Source organism: Taeniopygia guttata, chromosome 1 (assembly GCF_048771995.1).
Source record: "Taeniopygia guttata chromosome 1, bTaeGut7.mat, whole genome shotgun sequence".
In the NCBI taxonomy this organism is placed as follows: Eukaryota; Metazoa; Chordata; class Aves; order Passeriformes; family Estrildidae; genus Taeniopygia; species Taeniopygia guttata.
In genome coordinates, this window is record NC_133024.1 from 8,674,697 (window position 1) to 8,689,060 (window position 14,364).

A 14,364-nucleotide genomic window follows, 5' to 3' on the forward strand; every position below is an offset into this window, starting at 1 on the left:
AGTTCACGTTATAGAGAACTTTGTGTAAATTTTCCGTCTTTTCCACTGAATAATCCTCCCAACAACGTGAGGTGTATGTGGAGTAGGAGTGGATGGCTGAGTCAAGTGCAGTGGAAATGGGGTAATAAAGAAACAAAAATATTATACCTGGGTAGGTACAATGAAAGAGGAAATCAGCACTGGAAGGATTTTCCTGTAAAGGGGATAGTGTCAAAGGGTTAATAATCACTGTGAACTCATCCTTTATTTCTAGCACTGGTTTACAAAAACAAAGCACCATCAAAACTTATGTGGGATACCTATGTATGTTATCTGTGTGGCATGCAGGTGGATATATGGAAATAAAACTGAAAAGCTTAAACATGCAAATCCTTAGACCTTTTGAGAGCTCTGGTTTAGATGGGGGCAGGGAGATGACCCTTTGCTCCTTCAACCCTCTGAAGTCACATTCTGACTCCAGGGCGGACAAATCACCACCGTCAGCTGCTAAATTAATTGAACCAAAAATTGAGGGAGAGGGACCCACACTTCACCTATTCCACAAGCATGAAAGTTCAGGAAGCGGGGAGAGGAAGGGGGAGGCTTCCTGATTTGCCAACTAGACCACTCTGTGAACACTTTCAAACAACACACCTTCAAATCCTTGTCTAGACATGGCCTTATGCAAGCCAGAGATAAGAATCAGCCCCTGAATGGGTGTTTTGTTATATAACCACCCATGAGGCACAGGGAGTTAAACATTTGCAGTAGTTTGTAACATTCCTAAAGCATTACGTTTCCAGCAAAGTGGATTATCTTGTCTCATTTTTCTCTGATGAACAATCAACTTCGATCTTGACATATGAATTTATTATGCTTGGGTTAGACAAACTGAGCCTTAATAAGCTGCAGTTAAAAACATCATTTTGTGTTTGTGGAGAGAAAACTCAGCTCCTAGGTTGCCTGAGAGGGGTATGAAAACAAAATCAGGTTTTTCTACCCTCGTCCAGCTCAGGTTGGATGTCTATATACCAAAGATGTTATTTTTTTTATAGGTTTTGCTAGATATTTGATTGCTTTGTTGGAACAGTTCCACAGTAGCTGACTGAGCTGACCTCCAGATGTATCTCCTCCAGGGCATTATGTTCTGTTTCGCATTATCAGCTGCATGCTCCAAAGGTTAGGTTGTGAGAGCTTGGGTGGGGCTTTTAACTCCTTCTTCCATCCCCGCAATCCTGACGTGCCTGTTCTCCTGCTCTTCCATGGTTAGTTCTACCCAACAGCAGAAGAAACACAATACAAACTCAGCTTGATTTAATAATTGCAGTCATGATTTATGTGCAACAGTGTCACTTCACTGAGCATTGATTTGATAGATAATGGAAAGCATGTGCCTGGCTTATTTGGAAAGTTTATTTGACACTACAGATTCTTGAAGGAATGTGCAGAAACTTCTAAATATATGGAACAAACTCACCTGGTGTAAATCAGGTGTCTGAATTGACAAGAGCAGTAATGGGTAAGGCAGTAATTAGTATGCATAACTATTTCAAGGTGAGTAAAGTAATACAGTTCCAGCACCAAGAGTGTCATTGATTTACGCCAGCTGAGGATATGGCCCGTAGAACTGACAAGAAATGGCTATGCCTACTAATTACTGAAGCTCTAATGTATTTCAGGTGGTACTAACTGGTTTTATGTCACTGGAAAATTACAGTCAGACACCAACCTATTTGTGCAGTTTTGTTGGTTAAATGTCCAGAAAAGCAGGGCTGCCTTTTGTGTGGTGGCTGTTCTTGTTAACATTAACTTCTCACTAACTTGGGCATCCTCCTTACAGTTTGCACTGTCTTCTTCCCAGATTGAGGCAGGATGAAAAGCTGATTTTTTGGTTAGCCTTCTGGCATAGTGTGGTGATGCATTTAGGATGCTTTTGACACTATTACAGTTTCAGGTGGTCACTCAGGAAGAAGCAGCTGGTGAGTACAGAACACTTCCATACTTGGTATTTGCCGTGGTTTATAAGTTGCAAGAGCTGAAAATGTGTGGGAAGTGCTTTAAACTCAATGGGCTCACAGAATTTCTAATTTATGTAGAGGGTATTGAGGGTTATACTGCATGCCATATTTTGTCCTGTCAGATTTATGTCTCAGATCACTTCAGTCACAGGTATGTCTTTCCAAGGATTCAAATCATCGCTGAAGGTAAAAGCCCTCACAGACACGAGGACACCAAAGTCCTTCAAAGCACAGCCATAAGGTGAGTGAGCGTTCTTTACCAGCTTCTGTTTTGTTCAATTCAAGGCCTGTGATGTTTTGAAATGCAGGATATTTTTTATTCCTGGATCGAGTTTCTTCAGAATTCCATTGGTAACTGCTGGCATAATTGCCAGTGGGACTTGACCATGCAAGAGCATTTGGAAGGATTTTTAAGACTGAGGTCTCTGCCTTGGCTTTACTGCCACTGACACAAGAACACTGAAACTCCCTGGAAATGTTCAGCTCTAAGACATTTTTCATGTACTGGTGTGCTCAGCAAATAAAAAATATTGTGGGAAATAACTAAACCTTTGTTGCTATTTCCCTGCAAGGAAGTTCCCTTTGTAGTTTTAGGCTGGAAGACAAACAAGTGAGCCCAAGACTGTTCATGTTCACAGAGTAACTTTTATTTACATAGTCAGTAACCTGGAAAACAGATGGTTACAGAAACATGTGGGCACCTCCTTCACCCTCCGTTCCCAGTTCAGCACTAGTGAATAAAAACCACATTAACTCTAAAGCTTAATGTAGTGCATGTGGTAAGAGTTAGACGGAAAAATTCCCCTTAAAGAAATACAGTTACAAATCTAACAATTTCTATTCTGAAGACTAAAATTCCTGTCCACAAGCCAACAACAGAAAACAGAAAAAATTAAACATCTCTGTACCTTCTTGTGACCTGTGCTAGAAAAATATAAATGAAGAGATGATCTAATAAGGTTGTGATATTTTCTTGCTTTCACAGTCTAAAAAAAACCCCTAATATTAATTGTCACAAGTATCTTTGTGCTAATATCTCATTTTCTTTCAATTGACAGGCTCTGTTGTGTTATAATGTTAATTCATTTTGACAATACAGACAGGATATCTTCATAAAAAAACAGACCTTAACAAGGCTTTCTGTTGACCTTTACCACATAAGTAGGTTATTTTCATAATTTACCTTGATTATCATCACTTCAGCTGTAGCCACAGTACTTTAGAAAAAAATTCAGCTAAAACCAAATGGGCCAATTAAAAAAGTAATTTCAGATTTAAGATGATACTTGATCAGATGTTTTGAGTTTTAAATTACTAAGTTTATTAAAGCTTACTTGTCTTAACATTATTCAATATTGCTATGCATGCTTTTACTAACACAACTGCTAATAAATCATTATGAAAGAAGAAAAAGTATTACTGGTATTAAGCCAGATTGCTTTTTTTAATCTATTTGTCTTTCTTTCTTGGAGTTATTTAACCACAGGGTTGGCTCTGGCAACATATAAGTACCTAAACTTTAAATAACAGCTCTTGTCCAAGCTATTGCACTCATCCATTAGATCTTTTGCATTTTCCTTATTCTTACATAGAAAATAAATATATTAAGCCTGGTTCTTAATTGTCTATTCTGTGAGTAATCATTATGCCCTTGCAAGAACAATACAACATGAAAGGAAAAACAAAATCTGATTGGTAACACAATGGATTTGTTTTGAACTCACCACAATAATTACACAAGGTGATGAGTGATGAAGAATCCAGCTCATTATTGCTACGAAGCACCTCTCTTTTAGCTAGTATTGCATATCATAGATATAAAGGCCTTGGTTTATTACAGTGATTATTATTAGTCCAGTTGCCAATCTAAAGATCATATTTGATTGTCCCATGTGCAGCAGAATACTAATTTATTTCCCTTCTTCATTCTTCCTCTATGCTTGTATAGACAGGTACATTAATCTACTCTGCCAAGAACAATCTTTTTATCTATGCAGAACTGAAATGATTCTTCCTTCTTATCAGCATCTTCCTATAGGCAGAAGATAAACCAAAAATGTTTCCTCACCCCATGTTTTTGTCAGTTCTCTGCTTGGAGGGTGATCAGATCATTTTTAATTGCATACTGAGCAACAAATATCTGACGTTTGCGTTTGAGTGACTAAGAACTGAATTTTGTTGACAATATTAATACGTTCTTCTGTTTAATGTCTATCAGTTTTTAGAAGTTTAGTCAGATTAACACTTTGCTGAGGACTCACAGGAATACCTCATACTGACAATAATCAATGTTTGTCATTCACCAGACAACACCAAGCTAAATTCCTTCACCCAAAATATTCTGCATGCATCACGTCCCAGGGTATCCTGGGAAGGAAAGTAGCAGTGCAAATAGACCCAGTTCTTAGCAAAGAGGTTTCAAAAGACAGGATGACCCAACCAAACAGCTTGCTGGCAAGAAAAAAGGGCAGTCCCACTCATCCCCTTCCCTTTCCTCAGGCACTGCTCTTATCTCCTGTCAAACAGACCAAGCACAGTGAAATGGCCAAATGAATCATCTTCTGGGGGCCTAGTGACCTCACAGGAGGAATTTCACCATCATCTCTTTGGAAGGCAGGATCAAGCCTGTACGGGCACTCTGAAGTAATTTATCTGTGGGAGGAAAATCTAAACTTATATGATCCTCAGCTTGGCTGGAAGGACAGGTTTTCATGCAAAATTTACATGAAATTTGAAGTGGTGTAAAAATTTCTTTTAACAGTATTTGGCTGTTTGATTAATATTTGAGATTTACCAAGGGCTCTAACTAAAATAGAGAAAAATGAATGAAGAGGATCTCATCTGCTTGAGTCAGATCCATATGTCAGTGTGATGAGAAGATGCAAGGTGTGACCCAAGTGCATTTTTGGGTGACAAGTTAAAGCAAAGTTCTGACCACTTTGCTCATTAAAGATCCCACTGCAGTAATTATATCTGTAAAGTGTGTTAACTCTGATGGCCTGGCCAGATGCCAAGCTTCAAAATTGCATTCTCCCATCTTTGTTTCAAGTGGACAGTATAGTTTTCATTTCCTCTCCAAAGCAGCTCTCTTATTCTCACCTGCTAAATCCTTCCTGTGTTTCACCACAAAGTTTCAGTACTGTAATAGATTAAAAAATCGTTATATGGTTTCTGTATCAACTTGTAAAGCAAGGGAATATTTCACAAGATGAAAGGCAGTATAAAAATGTAAACTACTAATAGTTTTGGGCCTGCTCGCTGCAATACAAAATTTGGCCAGTGGCAAAAAGTAGTCATCTGAGGGAGAGTTGAGTGGCTCCATTACCCATTGATGTGCAACATTTCTCTCAGCATGATCAGTGTCATGAATGCATAAGTTTGACCTAAAAATCAAATCTTTATGTACATCGTGGTACTGGCTCAGCTTTCTTTTTTAGGTCAGATTCCCGTCAGATTTATGCTGCAAGCAGTTACAAGTTCTGCTTGAGAGACACTGTATTAAAAAAAAAAAAAGGTAGTACTTGGGCTTTATATATGTTCTTGGTTACCTGTGTGGGCTCAATGCAGGAGGCTAATTTCATAAAGGACAGAAACAAGAGATCTGTGTTGAAGTTCTCCCCTGTCTGATGCTGGGTACACCTGTAGCAGTATTTCTGTGGTAGTATCTCCCCAGATTCTCCCTCTACCAGGCTGTAGACAAAGAAACAATACACAGGATTGTGGCATCAAGAGATGATCTACAGATGTAGCTGACACTGAAAATGCAATTTGCATAATATGGTAATGTATGCATTATAGTTCCAACTACATACATGATCAAAGCATCCATTGTAAATGATAATGCAAATTAATTTTAGGCTCATTATTATTAATTGAACCTGAATAAAAATCAGATTCTGTAAAAATAGAATAAAGAAACAAACTGAAACTATTTTGGGAAACAGACATTAATGTGATTATTCTCTCTCTCTTACAGTTAGGCACATGGTCCTTCTGCCTGTGTTGCTCCTTCTTCCTTCTCTGGTATGATTCCCACAGAAATTCTCCTTTATTCTGCAGTTTGTTCTCTTGGTTTCTCTTTTGATGTTCATGTCACTCAGCACACTTTCTTAAATATATTATTAAGGTCTGCATGGTCTAATAGGTTGCCATTACCCTAAGCTTTGTTCATTCCTTTTCCAAATTAAATCAAGTTTGGGCTTGAATAATGTTGATAGGGACATTTGCGTAAACTAAGTTTGTTACTCCAGTAATGGGGTTGTTTTTGTCAATTAATGGGTCATTTGTTTTTAAAAACAGAACACCAGCGTGTTCCTGATGTTCCTGCCCCTTCTAATAACTCTGTAATGGTTTTGCCCTATTGTAATGGTTTCTAGTTTCTGCAGTGCCTGGAGATAAGAGAAGGATAAAACTCTAGGATCTAGACATTACTTAGTACTGAAGTTCCTGTCCTAAAGTGGGTTTAAAATTATTTGATTGAGTAATGTAATTAAATCCTGATTTTTTGCTAAATATTTGCATCTGATGAAGCGACTTTTTTTTCCTAGACAGTACTAGAATGTGATCTTCAGTGACTACACAATTACTCAGCATTGATAGCTCTCAACTATAAGAAGTGCATGGTTAGTTTCCTGAGAATTAAAGCCACCATTAAGATATGAGCATCTTTTTTTCTCTCTGTGAATATTTGAACTTAATAATAAACATACTTTCATGCATTGGGCAAAGACTGCATGCAGTTGTAGATGCAAAACAATATTAAATTTCTTCCTAAATTAGGAAGCTAAAGAGAACAGATAAAGTTTGTGATCTAATTTCTAGGAACATTTGTCTGTCTCTCCTTAGTAAGATCTTAACTAATTCACTTCGGCATTTTAAAGGAAATGCCATTTTAAGTAATAATTAATCTTATTCATTTTCTTACTGTAATTATTTTCTTTGTTATAATTCTTGTGATTTATTTATGTGTGGCATTGTAAGTAATGTTAACAAAACAGCATCTTTTTTTTTTTAATGGTTCATAGTATAGTGATACTTATAACTGCAGTGACATTGCACAGAGCTTATTATCTTCATATCATGAGATGTATTACTTCATACCCAATCACTTTCCTAAAATAATTCTGGAAAATGTGTTGAGCACTGTTGCACTTATTTTGCAGTGGCTACCTTTGAACCAAAAGGGCCAATACAAATATAATATATTGTGTATATTTATATATATAAAGAGAGAGAGTGTGTATATGTATATAAATATATGTATATATCCTCTTATCCATTATTGCCTACATCACCTACAGAGAGCAAAGGTAGAGTGAAAACTGGAAGGCTAAAGGGAGGTATTTTGTCCCTGTCCCTTGATGGCTACTCACACTTTTACCCTGCTGTATTTCAGATGTTCTCACCCTGTCTCCTTCAAGAGAAGATACATGCAAGGGAAAGCTGAAATACTTTCCCATTGTCCAACATACCAAATATTTTGCTGGGGAAATCCTGGTTACTAAATGTGTCTGCAGAATGTGCAGACTACTAGCAGCAGTAGAGCATGCACAAAAGATTGGCTTTGTCTCCTTTATTCATGATAAATTCATATTTTACTTCGTGTGCACTCACTGAAGTCAGCAGGGCTCAAAGCAGAGTATGCAGATACTGATTTTGAATCCTGGACCAGAATCTCTCACTCTTCCCAAATTCCACATTTTTCAGAAATTCTGGTCAATATTTCAACAGCTCTAAAACTGGATGTTGCAGGTGTCTCGCATTGACAGCTCCAATTTTACTGATGCTGTGCAGCACAGGATGTCCACTCTCATTATGTTTCAAGACACAGGAAATGCAACTTAGTATATGAATGCATAAGAAGGAAGGAGCCTTTTAAAGTTCAAGGTAAGTGCCATGATTTCTAAGTTGCTGGAGGAAGAGAAGAGAGCATTTAATGGATCCTTTACTTGATTTTGAAACTTGCTTTTCATTTTGAATATTTCCTACAGGGTTCAAGAAGCCTGTTGACACCAGTACATGCTGGTATATAAAAATAAATTACAGACTTTAATACTTACATGTTCTGGCTTCCAACCCCCCAAAAGTCTGCACTGAGGAGGTTCATAAATGGGAAGTGAAGAACTGCCAGGCACTTGGATCCTTATTGTGAAGACTGACTGAAGAGAAGCATGCAAAACACAAGAACCTTTGAATCAGAATGGGTAACTACACAAATGATAAACAAAATAAAAATATGTTGAGAAATATGCATTTGTTCACTGCACTCAAAATTAGTCTGTTGCATTGTTTCCTGAGGCATAATTTGCATCAGATGTTCAGGATGATTCAAAACCTGACAAATATTAATGTGGACAACAGGAAACTCCCAAGGTATAAACTCAGGGTTTCTAGAAATCTTACTGGACAGGTTATACCCCCTACATAGTAAGGCATAAGGAAATTCCTTATTGTCAACAGCAAGAAGAATTTTCCTAAGAATATATGTTTATTTCTTCCTTAGTTCCTTACACTTTCTCTAAACTTCTGCTCACTATTGGTATGATGCTGATCTCCTGTGGTCTGATCCAACATGGTCATTCCTACAGTTCTAATCAGGATGGATGTTCAATAAATAAATAAGTCTTGTGACATGCAGAAGGAGGAAAGGGACAAAGCATTGTAGGCCAAGGTTAGAAAGTCCCTATGAGATCTTTTCCAGATTACTCACTGTATTTCCTATTTTCACATGGCTTACTCTTGCAGACTTTGGCTTGCCTGATGCCTTTCCATTTCAGGGGATTTTTTTTTTCCAGGTATTGACAATAGGTGTTTTGCTTGGATGACAAACTGTAAAGTCATGTTCTAGACATTCTGGTACATGCTCATATGCTGGTATGATCTCATTTTAAGGAATGTGATTGGGATTTCCAGCATTGCAAACTGAAGTCAGGATTTGGTTATATCTGCCATATACCATGTGAAGTACCGTCTCTCTGAATTTCAGCTCATGCTAATACATCTTCATAGCCAATGCTGGGAAACATCACCAATTACTGTGGCTGTTTATGGAGCACAAGAACAGAATATTTGATTTTACCAGCCTCTAAGGACAGCACAGCTGATTTTGAACTCTAGTTAAAGTTTTGCTGATTACTCCTGACCTTTCTGGGACAAAGACATGAAGGTCACTGGAGTCATTACTTTTTTCACATTCTACTTGTCTTTGTCATTCCCCTAATAATGCGGAGGACTAGAAACAAGAGCTGGGTGGTGTTTTTTTCTCCCTGCCTGGAAATCTATTTAGATTAGTCACCAGGTTTTCCAGTCTACGGTCATTGAAGGTCATTTGATTTACAGCTGAAATTCTCAATTGGAACCTCATCTTGTAATCAGAACTTAAAACCCAAGTGAGGTTTTGTATCTCCTTTGAAAGGGTAGGTTGTTGTGTGATTAGCTTCAGAATGTTAAATGGACTGTCTGTGTAATGATGGGTAATTTTGGGGGGCTTAAATTGCTCTGTGAGAAGACCTGTCTTGAATAATAATACTGGGTTATATCATAAGGAGCAGTATTCTAGGCTTCTCCTAAATGTTAATTCTATTACACATTAACATTTCCTTGGCTGCAAAATGGCAAAAGGCAGGCCAGCAAGATGTAAAAATCTTGCAAAATGCATTTTCACTTAGGGACTGTTCCTAAGAGCAGGCCATTTCCTGAAAACGTCCCTTAAATAAGCATCCACTTAGAGTGGTCATCATCATACAGTCAGCATCTGCTAATAGCTGTTCCACAGCCTCTGTGGCTGGCAAACACTGAGTATTTATTGTAATCTATAGTGATGGAAATACCTGTGTAATTTTTGCAGTGTTTTTTAAAAACTATTCTTGTCCCCAAGTACGAAGCATCAGTCACACAAAGGAGATGTACTCCTAGGGGCTGTTCACAAAGCCTGGTGTCCTGTACATTCTTTGGTTCTGTAACACTACTGATGAGAATCTGAAAGCCCTCTTAAATTTTTTTTGTTGATTGATTGATTATTTCAATGTATCTTTGGTCCCTGTGCAACTCAAGCACAAATACTTACATTTACATGTATGTGTGTGTACATATAACTAGATAAAACTGAAGGCTCCTTAAAGGAAACAATCCACCCCTGCCATGATATTGTTATTGAGGATAGTATTTAGCTTTGTTAGGGGAACCTAGTTTTTTCACCAACATCTCCCAATATACAAGTTGACCTTTGATTTCTTGATTGTAGTTGCACTTAAGGTTTCCAGCTTCAGAGGCTAACCCATGGATGGCTTCAGCATGTTCCACCTCCCTGTTTTCCCCAGCTGCTGCCTCCCTTTCTGTGTTTCCATTTGACCTCCATGCGTGGACACAAGCAGGAGGTTATCCTGCATAGGGAAGGGTATCAGACACTGTCCTGTGCAGGGACAGCTTGAGGAGTGTCTCCAAGTGGATATCACCCCAGAGTCCCCCAGCACCACACCATGACCTGTGATGTCAGCTCCTTGCTTGTTCCAGCAGGCATTATTGTCACTCTTACTGGCAAGCTGGGCATTTCCAGAACATATCTGTGGGCAGATGGTGCATCCCCATCTTGGCTCCATTCTTAAGGGGTCTGAACCACCACCCTTTGGACACACCTTGAGTCGCCTCTGGGTTTGCAGGAGCCAACATCATCCAGCTCTTAATCTCTTCTCCAGAAGCACTAAACTCTAATGCCAGATTACCTTTTTCCTTTATCTTCTTTAACCACTCTACAAACAGAGCTTCTTTTAAGTGATTATTTTTATGTACTCACTTTACAGGGATTAAAAAAAAAATTCCATAGATGTCAGAGTAGTTCACTCCAATAGATTCCAGCTCTGCAAGGCCACCAGCTTCCCAGAGTTTGCAGACACCACAAACATAAATGCACCCCTACTCTCCATGGTTTTTAATATACAGGGATCCAAATTATGCTGCTGTTGCTTCACCTCTCTCTGATGCAAAAATGATGGAAAAGTGAATATCTAGAAAAAAACCCAGCCACATAAGGAGTTAATACTGTTCACAGCTACCTGTGGTTTTCAGTTGTCATTAGCCAAACAAGACCCTGACTCCTTTGGAGAACAAAAGGCAGCAAAGCCATTAAACAATTTTCTTCTACTCAAACTCATTTCATGAGTCAGATACATCCCAGGGATCTGGGCCTACATTTCTAAAGCAGGTTATTTTGCTTAAGCCAGGCTGACTTTTCCAGCTAGCTTCCTTTCTCCACAGCTGAGATCTCAAAAGAAATAAAAATCAGTTTAACTCATGTTAAAAGGGCACCTTTTAACTCTATGTAACCAGACCCATCAGCCTCCTGCCTCTCTCAGGCTGGCAACCAAATACCAGCATGCTGGAATACATTTACTTTTTGATGAAGTACAGACCTTAAAAAGCTAAGCTGGATACAAGGTTCATGACAAGCAAGGTCTTTTGTGGACAGAAACATGCAGCTGCAGAAAGGGCCTGCTTACAATGAATTGCAGGAAGGTTATGGTTTGAGATATTTTACTTTTTAATAGGCCATGGAGTCTCCTGGATCTATGTGGACACTACAGTGGGTCCAGGGGTCACGTCTCCAGCAATAGTGTAGGTAGCTGTGCGCTGCCTTCTAGCACACAATTTAGTTGATGCTCCTGAACCTAATGAATTTTGGCAGCAGGAATTATAATAGCAGACAATTATTTGTCTCCAGTCCTTAAATTTTGTCAGAGAGTTAAAATAAACCTGTCTCCTTGACTAGTCTCCTGTGCAACAAAACAAAAATAAGCCTTCACAAAGAATCATTTTCAAGCGCCATTTTACTTTTTGTCTTAGGCTCACAAATGCATTTCATGTTTTCTGATATGTCAGATATCATAATGCAAAATAAATAACCAAGAGAAACACACAGACATATTCTCTGGGTTGCTTCTGATGTAGAAAAAAGAGCCTTCTGCTGCTTCCCTTACCTCCTTCCTTGTCTTTTTTTTTTTTAATCTTTCTAAGGCTTGCAATAGGTGCTTTGTAGCATGAGCATGAAACACTAATGCTATTTTAATACTGTACTGTTTTGCAGCATTTTGGAGCCCAGTCACAGCTCAGGACCCCCTGTGAGTTAGATATTGTGCAGACAGAACAAAGTCAGCCCTGGCTGTGAGGACAGCCCATCCCACACCGCACCTCCCACGGCCACAGGAGACTCACATTGCATTCAACACATCTGCCACACATGCAGATCATGGAGACAGTGACTTTGCCTGAGACACTGGGGGGTTGGCAGCAATGCCTGTTGGTTGCTAAATGTATCATTCAAAATGAACCATTTAAAAAAAAAAAAAGCTTAAAGATGGTGTTTGTCGTGTGAATGCGGCTTTGGAGGATCACAGGAGCGCAGCAGGACTTGTTAGGTCAAACATTTAAAAGTCTCCCAAGTCATATAGGAAGTCACAGCCTTAATTTCAGAAGTGAATTGGAATTTAATTTCAAGGAACAAAGAAAGAACTTAGGATATTTTTGCAAGGAGAGATAGGTTCTCATTTCACTTTTCAAAATATTACCCCTTCTGTTTAGAAAAAATGCTCCCACATACAGACCCATTCCTGACACTCCAGAACAGACTAGAAACAGCAATAACTCTCTACTGATTAGACCAGCACAGTGCTTGCCCACTAACAATAGCCAGAGAAGAAAAATCCCTCCTATGGTCCTGCAACAGGACCTTTTTATCTTTGTCAGTAAGGAAATCATAACGAAATCTTACTGGAGCCAAACTAAACTAAAAACTAAAATCTTGCCCCTCCTCTGGTCCCTATCTCTATCATTGTTGCTTGACTTCACATTGAAGCCATCAAATAAAACTTCAAAATGGCATAGGACCAGTAACCTACCACTAAGCATCAGCATTTTTTCCATAAAAGCAAATCTGCTTCTGCTAGAAACAGCTACAGGCACTTGACTCATTAAATTTTTGCTTCAATTAATATTTTTTTGATTGAAATAAAATGTTATTTCTAAGTTACCCCCCAAAAAATCGATTAAAGCTCTTCCTAAAAGCAAAGGAGATTTTCTATCTTTTAAAGTAGGGATCATAACTAAAGGCTGTTATTTCCTTTTTCTATGCAGTTATTTGGGCAATTAAATATATTCAGAAAACAAAATTCTCCTAGAAAACTCATAATATTGTCCCTGATAATAATAATAACAGAATGGAGTAATTCATTCTAGAAAGATAAATAAAATTGTTCTCTGCCTCACAATTCTTTTGGTTTGACCTTTAAGTCAAAATGGGATAATGTTTCTTGTTAATAGAAATAGCTCTGTAAGGGGAAACATGTTGACAGTGACTTCAAAACAGTTTCAAACAATGAATGATCCAACATCCTTGCTTAAAATCCCTCATAAAAATCTCCAACTTTCAAGACTCTAACCTTCCAAGGTCTGTTCCCAAGGCTGGTCTCCATGCCCAGCTGATGCTGGGTTTGCACTCACTGCTGGGCTGTGTCCCCTCTTCTGTAAGTGATGCTGTCCAGGGAGATTCCTGGCACCAGTAAAACACCCTCCATGCTGCTGCATGTTATGTTTTTTCCAAATTATCTGCTGGTTCATTAAAACACAGTGAAAAATTATATACTTGCAAAAAGTCAGTGGGGGCAGCTGCAGGAACATGATTTCTCTTGGACAGAGTAAAACCATTGGGACCCTGGCCTGTATCTAGACTTTAAAACAGTAAAAAACTAGCAATATTTTGCTGATTTCTTGCAGCTGAGGGACTTTCTCTAGATTTTTGAAGGGCTCCAAACTACTCTTATTAAATACCTGCCACACTGATAGACACAGGTTATGCTCTGCACAGCGGGATCAATAGACCTTTTGCTACCAATTGGAATATTCCACATATGATAAAAGTTGCAGCCACAGAGAATCTTGCTGCATGAGAAGTATATTGTGGTGGCCATAGCTGGGAGAAATTTGGCTTAGCTCCTTTGATTGCGTAAATGTAAAGTCCACTTTCACCAGCTGTGTGTCTGGCCCTAGAAGCTGATTCATCATTTGGTCCCTTAGCATAGGTCAAAACTATCATGCATGTATCTAATGGAATGTGCAGAACAGCTGACAGGGAAAGAGAAAATATATTTGAAAAATATAATTAAAAGTATGTCAGAAAGCTACAAGTTCATTCCTAGTTATTTTAGAATGATCATGACAAATTTCTGATATACTATCCACCTGTGAGGGCAGTGCTAGCTCCTTCCAGGGAGAAAGGTTCCTACTAGATCTTCATATTTACAGCCAAAGTTTTCAAGGACATGGCTTGTTGCTTAATTCATTTGATCCTATTGGCTGGCTGTCAACAAAAGTGTCAATC

General features: G+C 38.5%; 1 long non-coding RNA gene across 1 annotated transcript; it reads left to right on the forward strand.

The window, feature by feature from the left end:
• The first annotated feature begins 1,644 nt into the window (after nt 1-1,644).
• Nucleotides 1,645-8,247, forward strand: LOC140680294 (uncharacterized). Its single transcript, XR_012051452.1, has 4 exons — nt 1,645-2,238; nt 5,974-6,020; nt 7,749-7,883; nt 7,988-8,247. It is a non-coding gene; the product is annotated as an uncharacterized lncRNA (long non-coding RNA).
• Nucleotides 8,248-14,364: the final 6,117 nt, after the last annotated feature.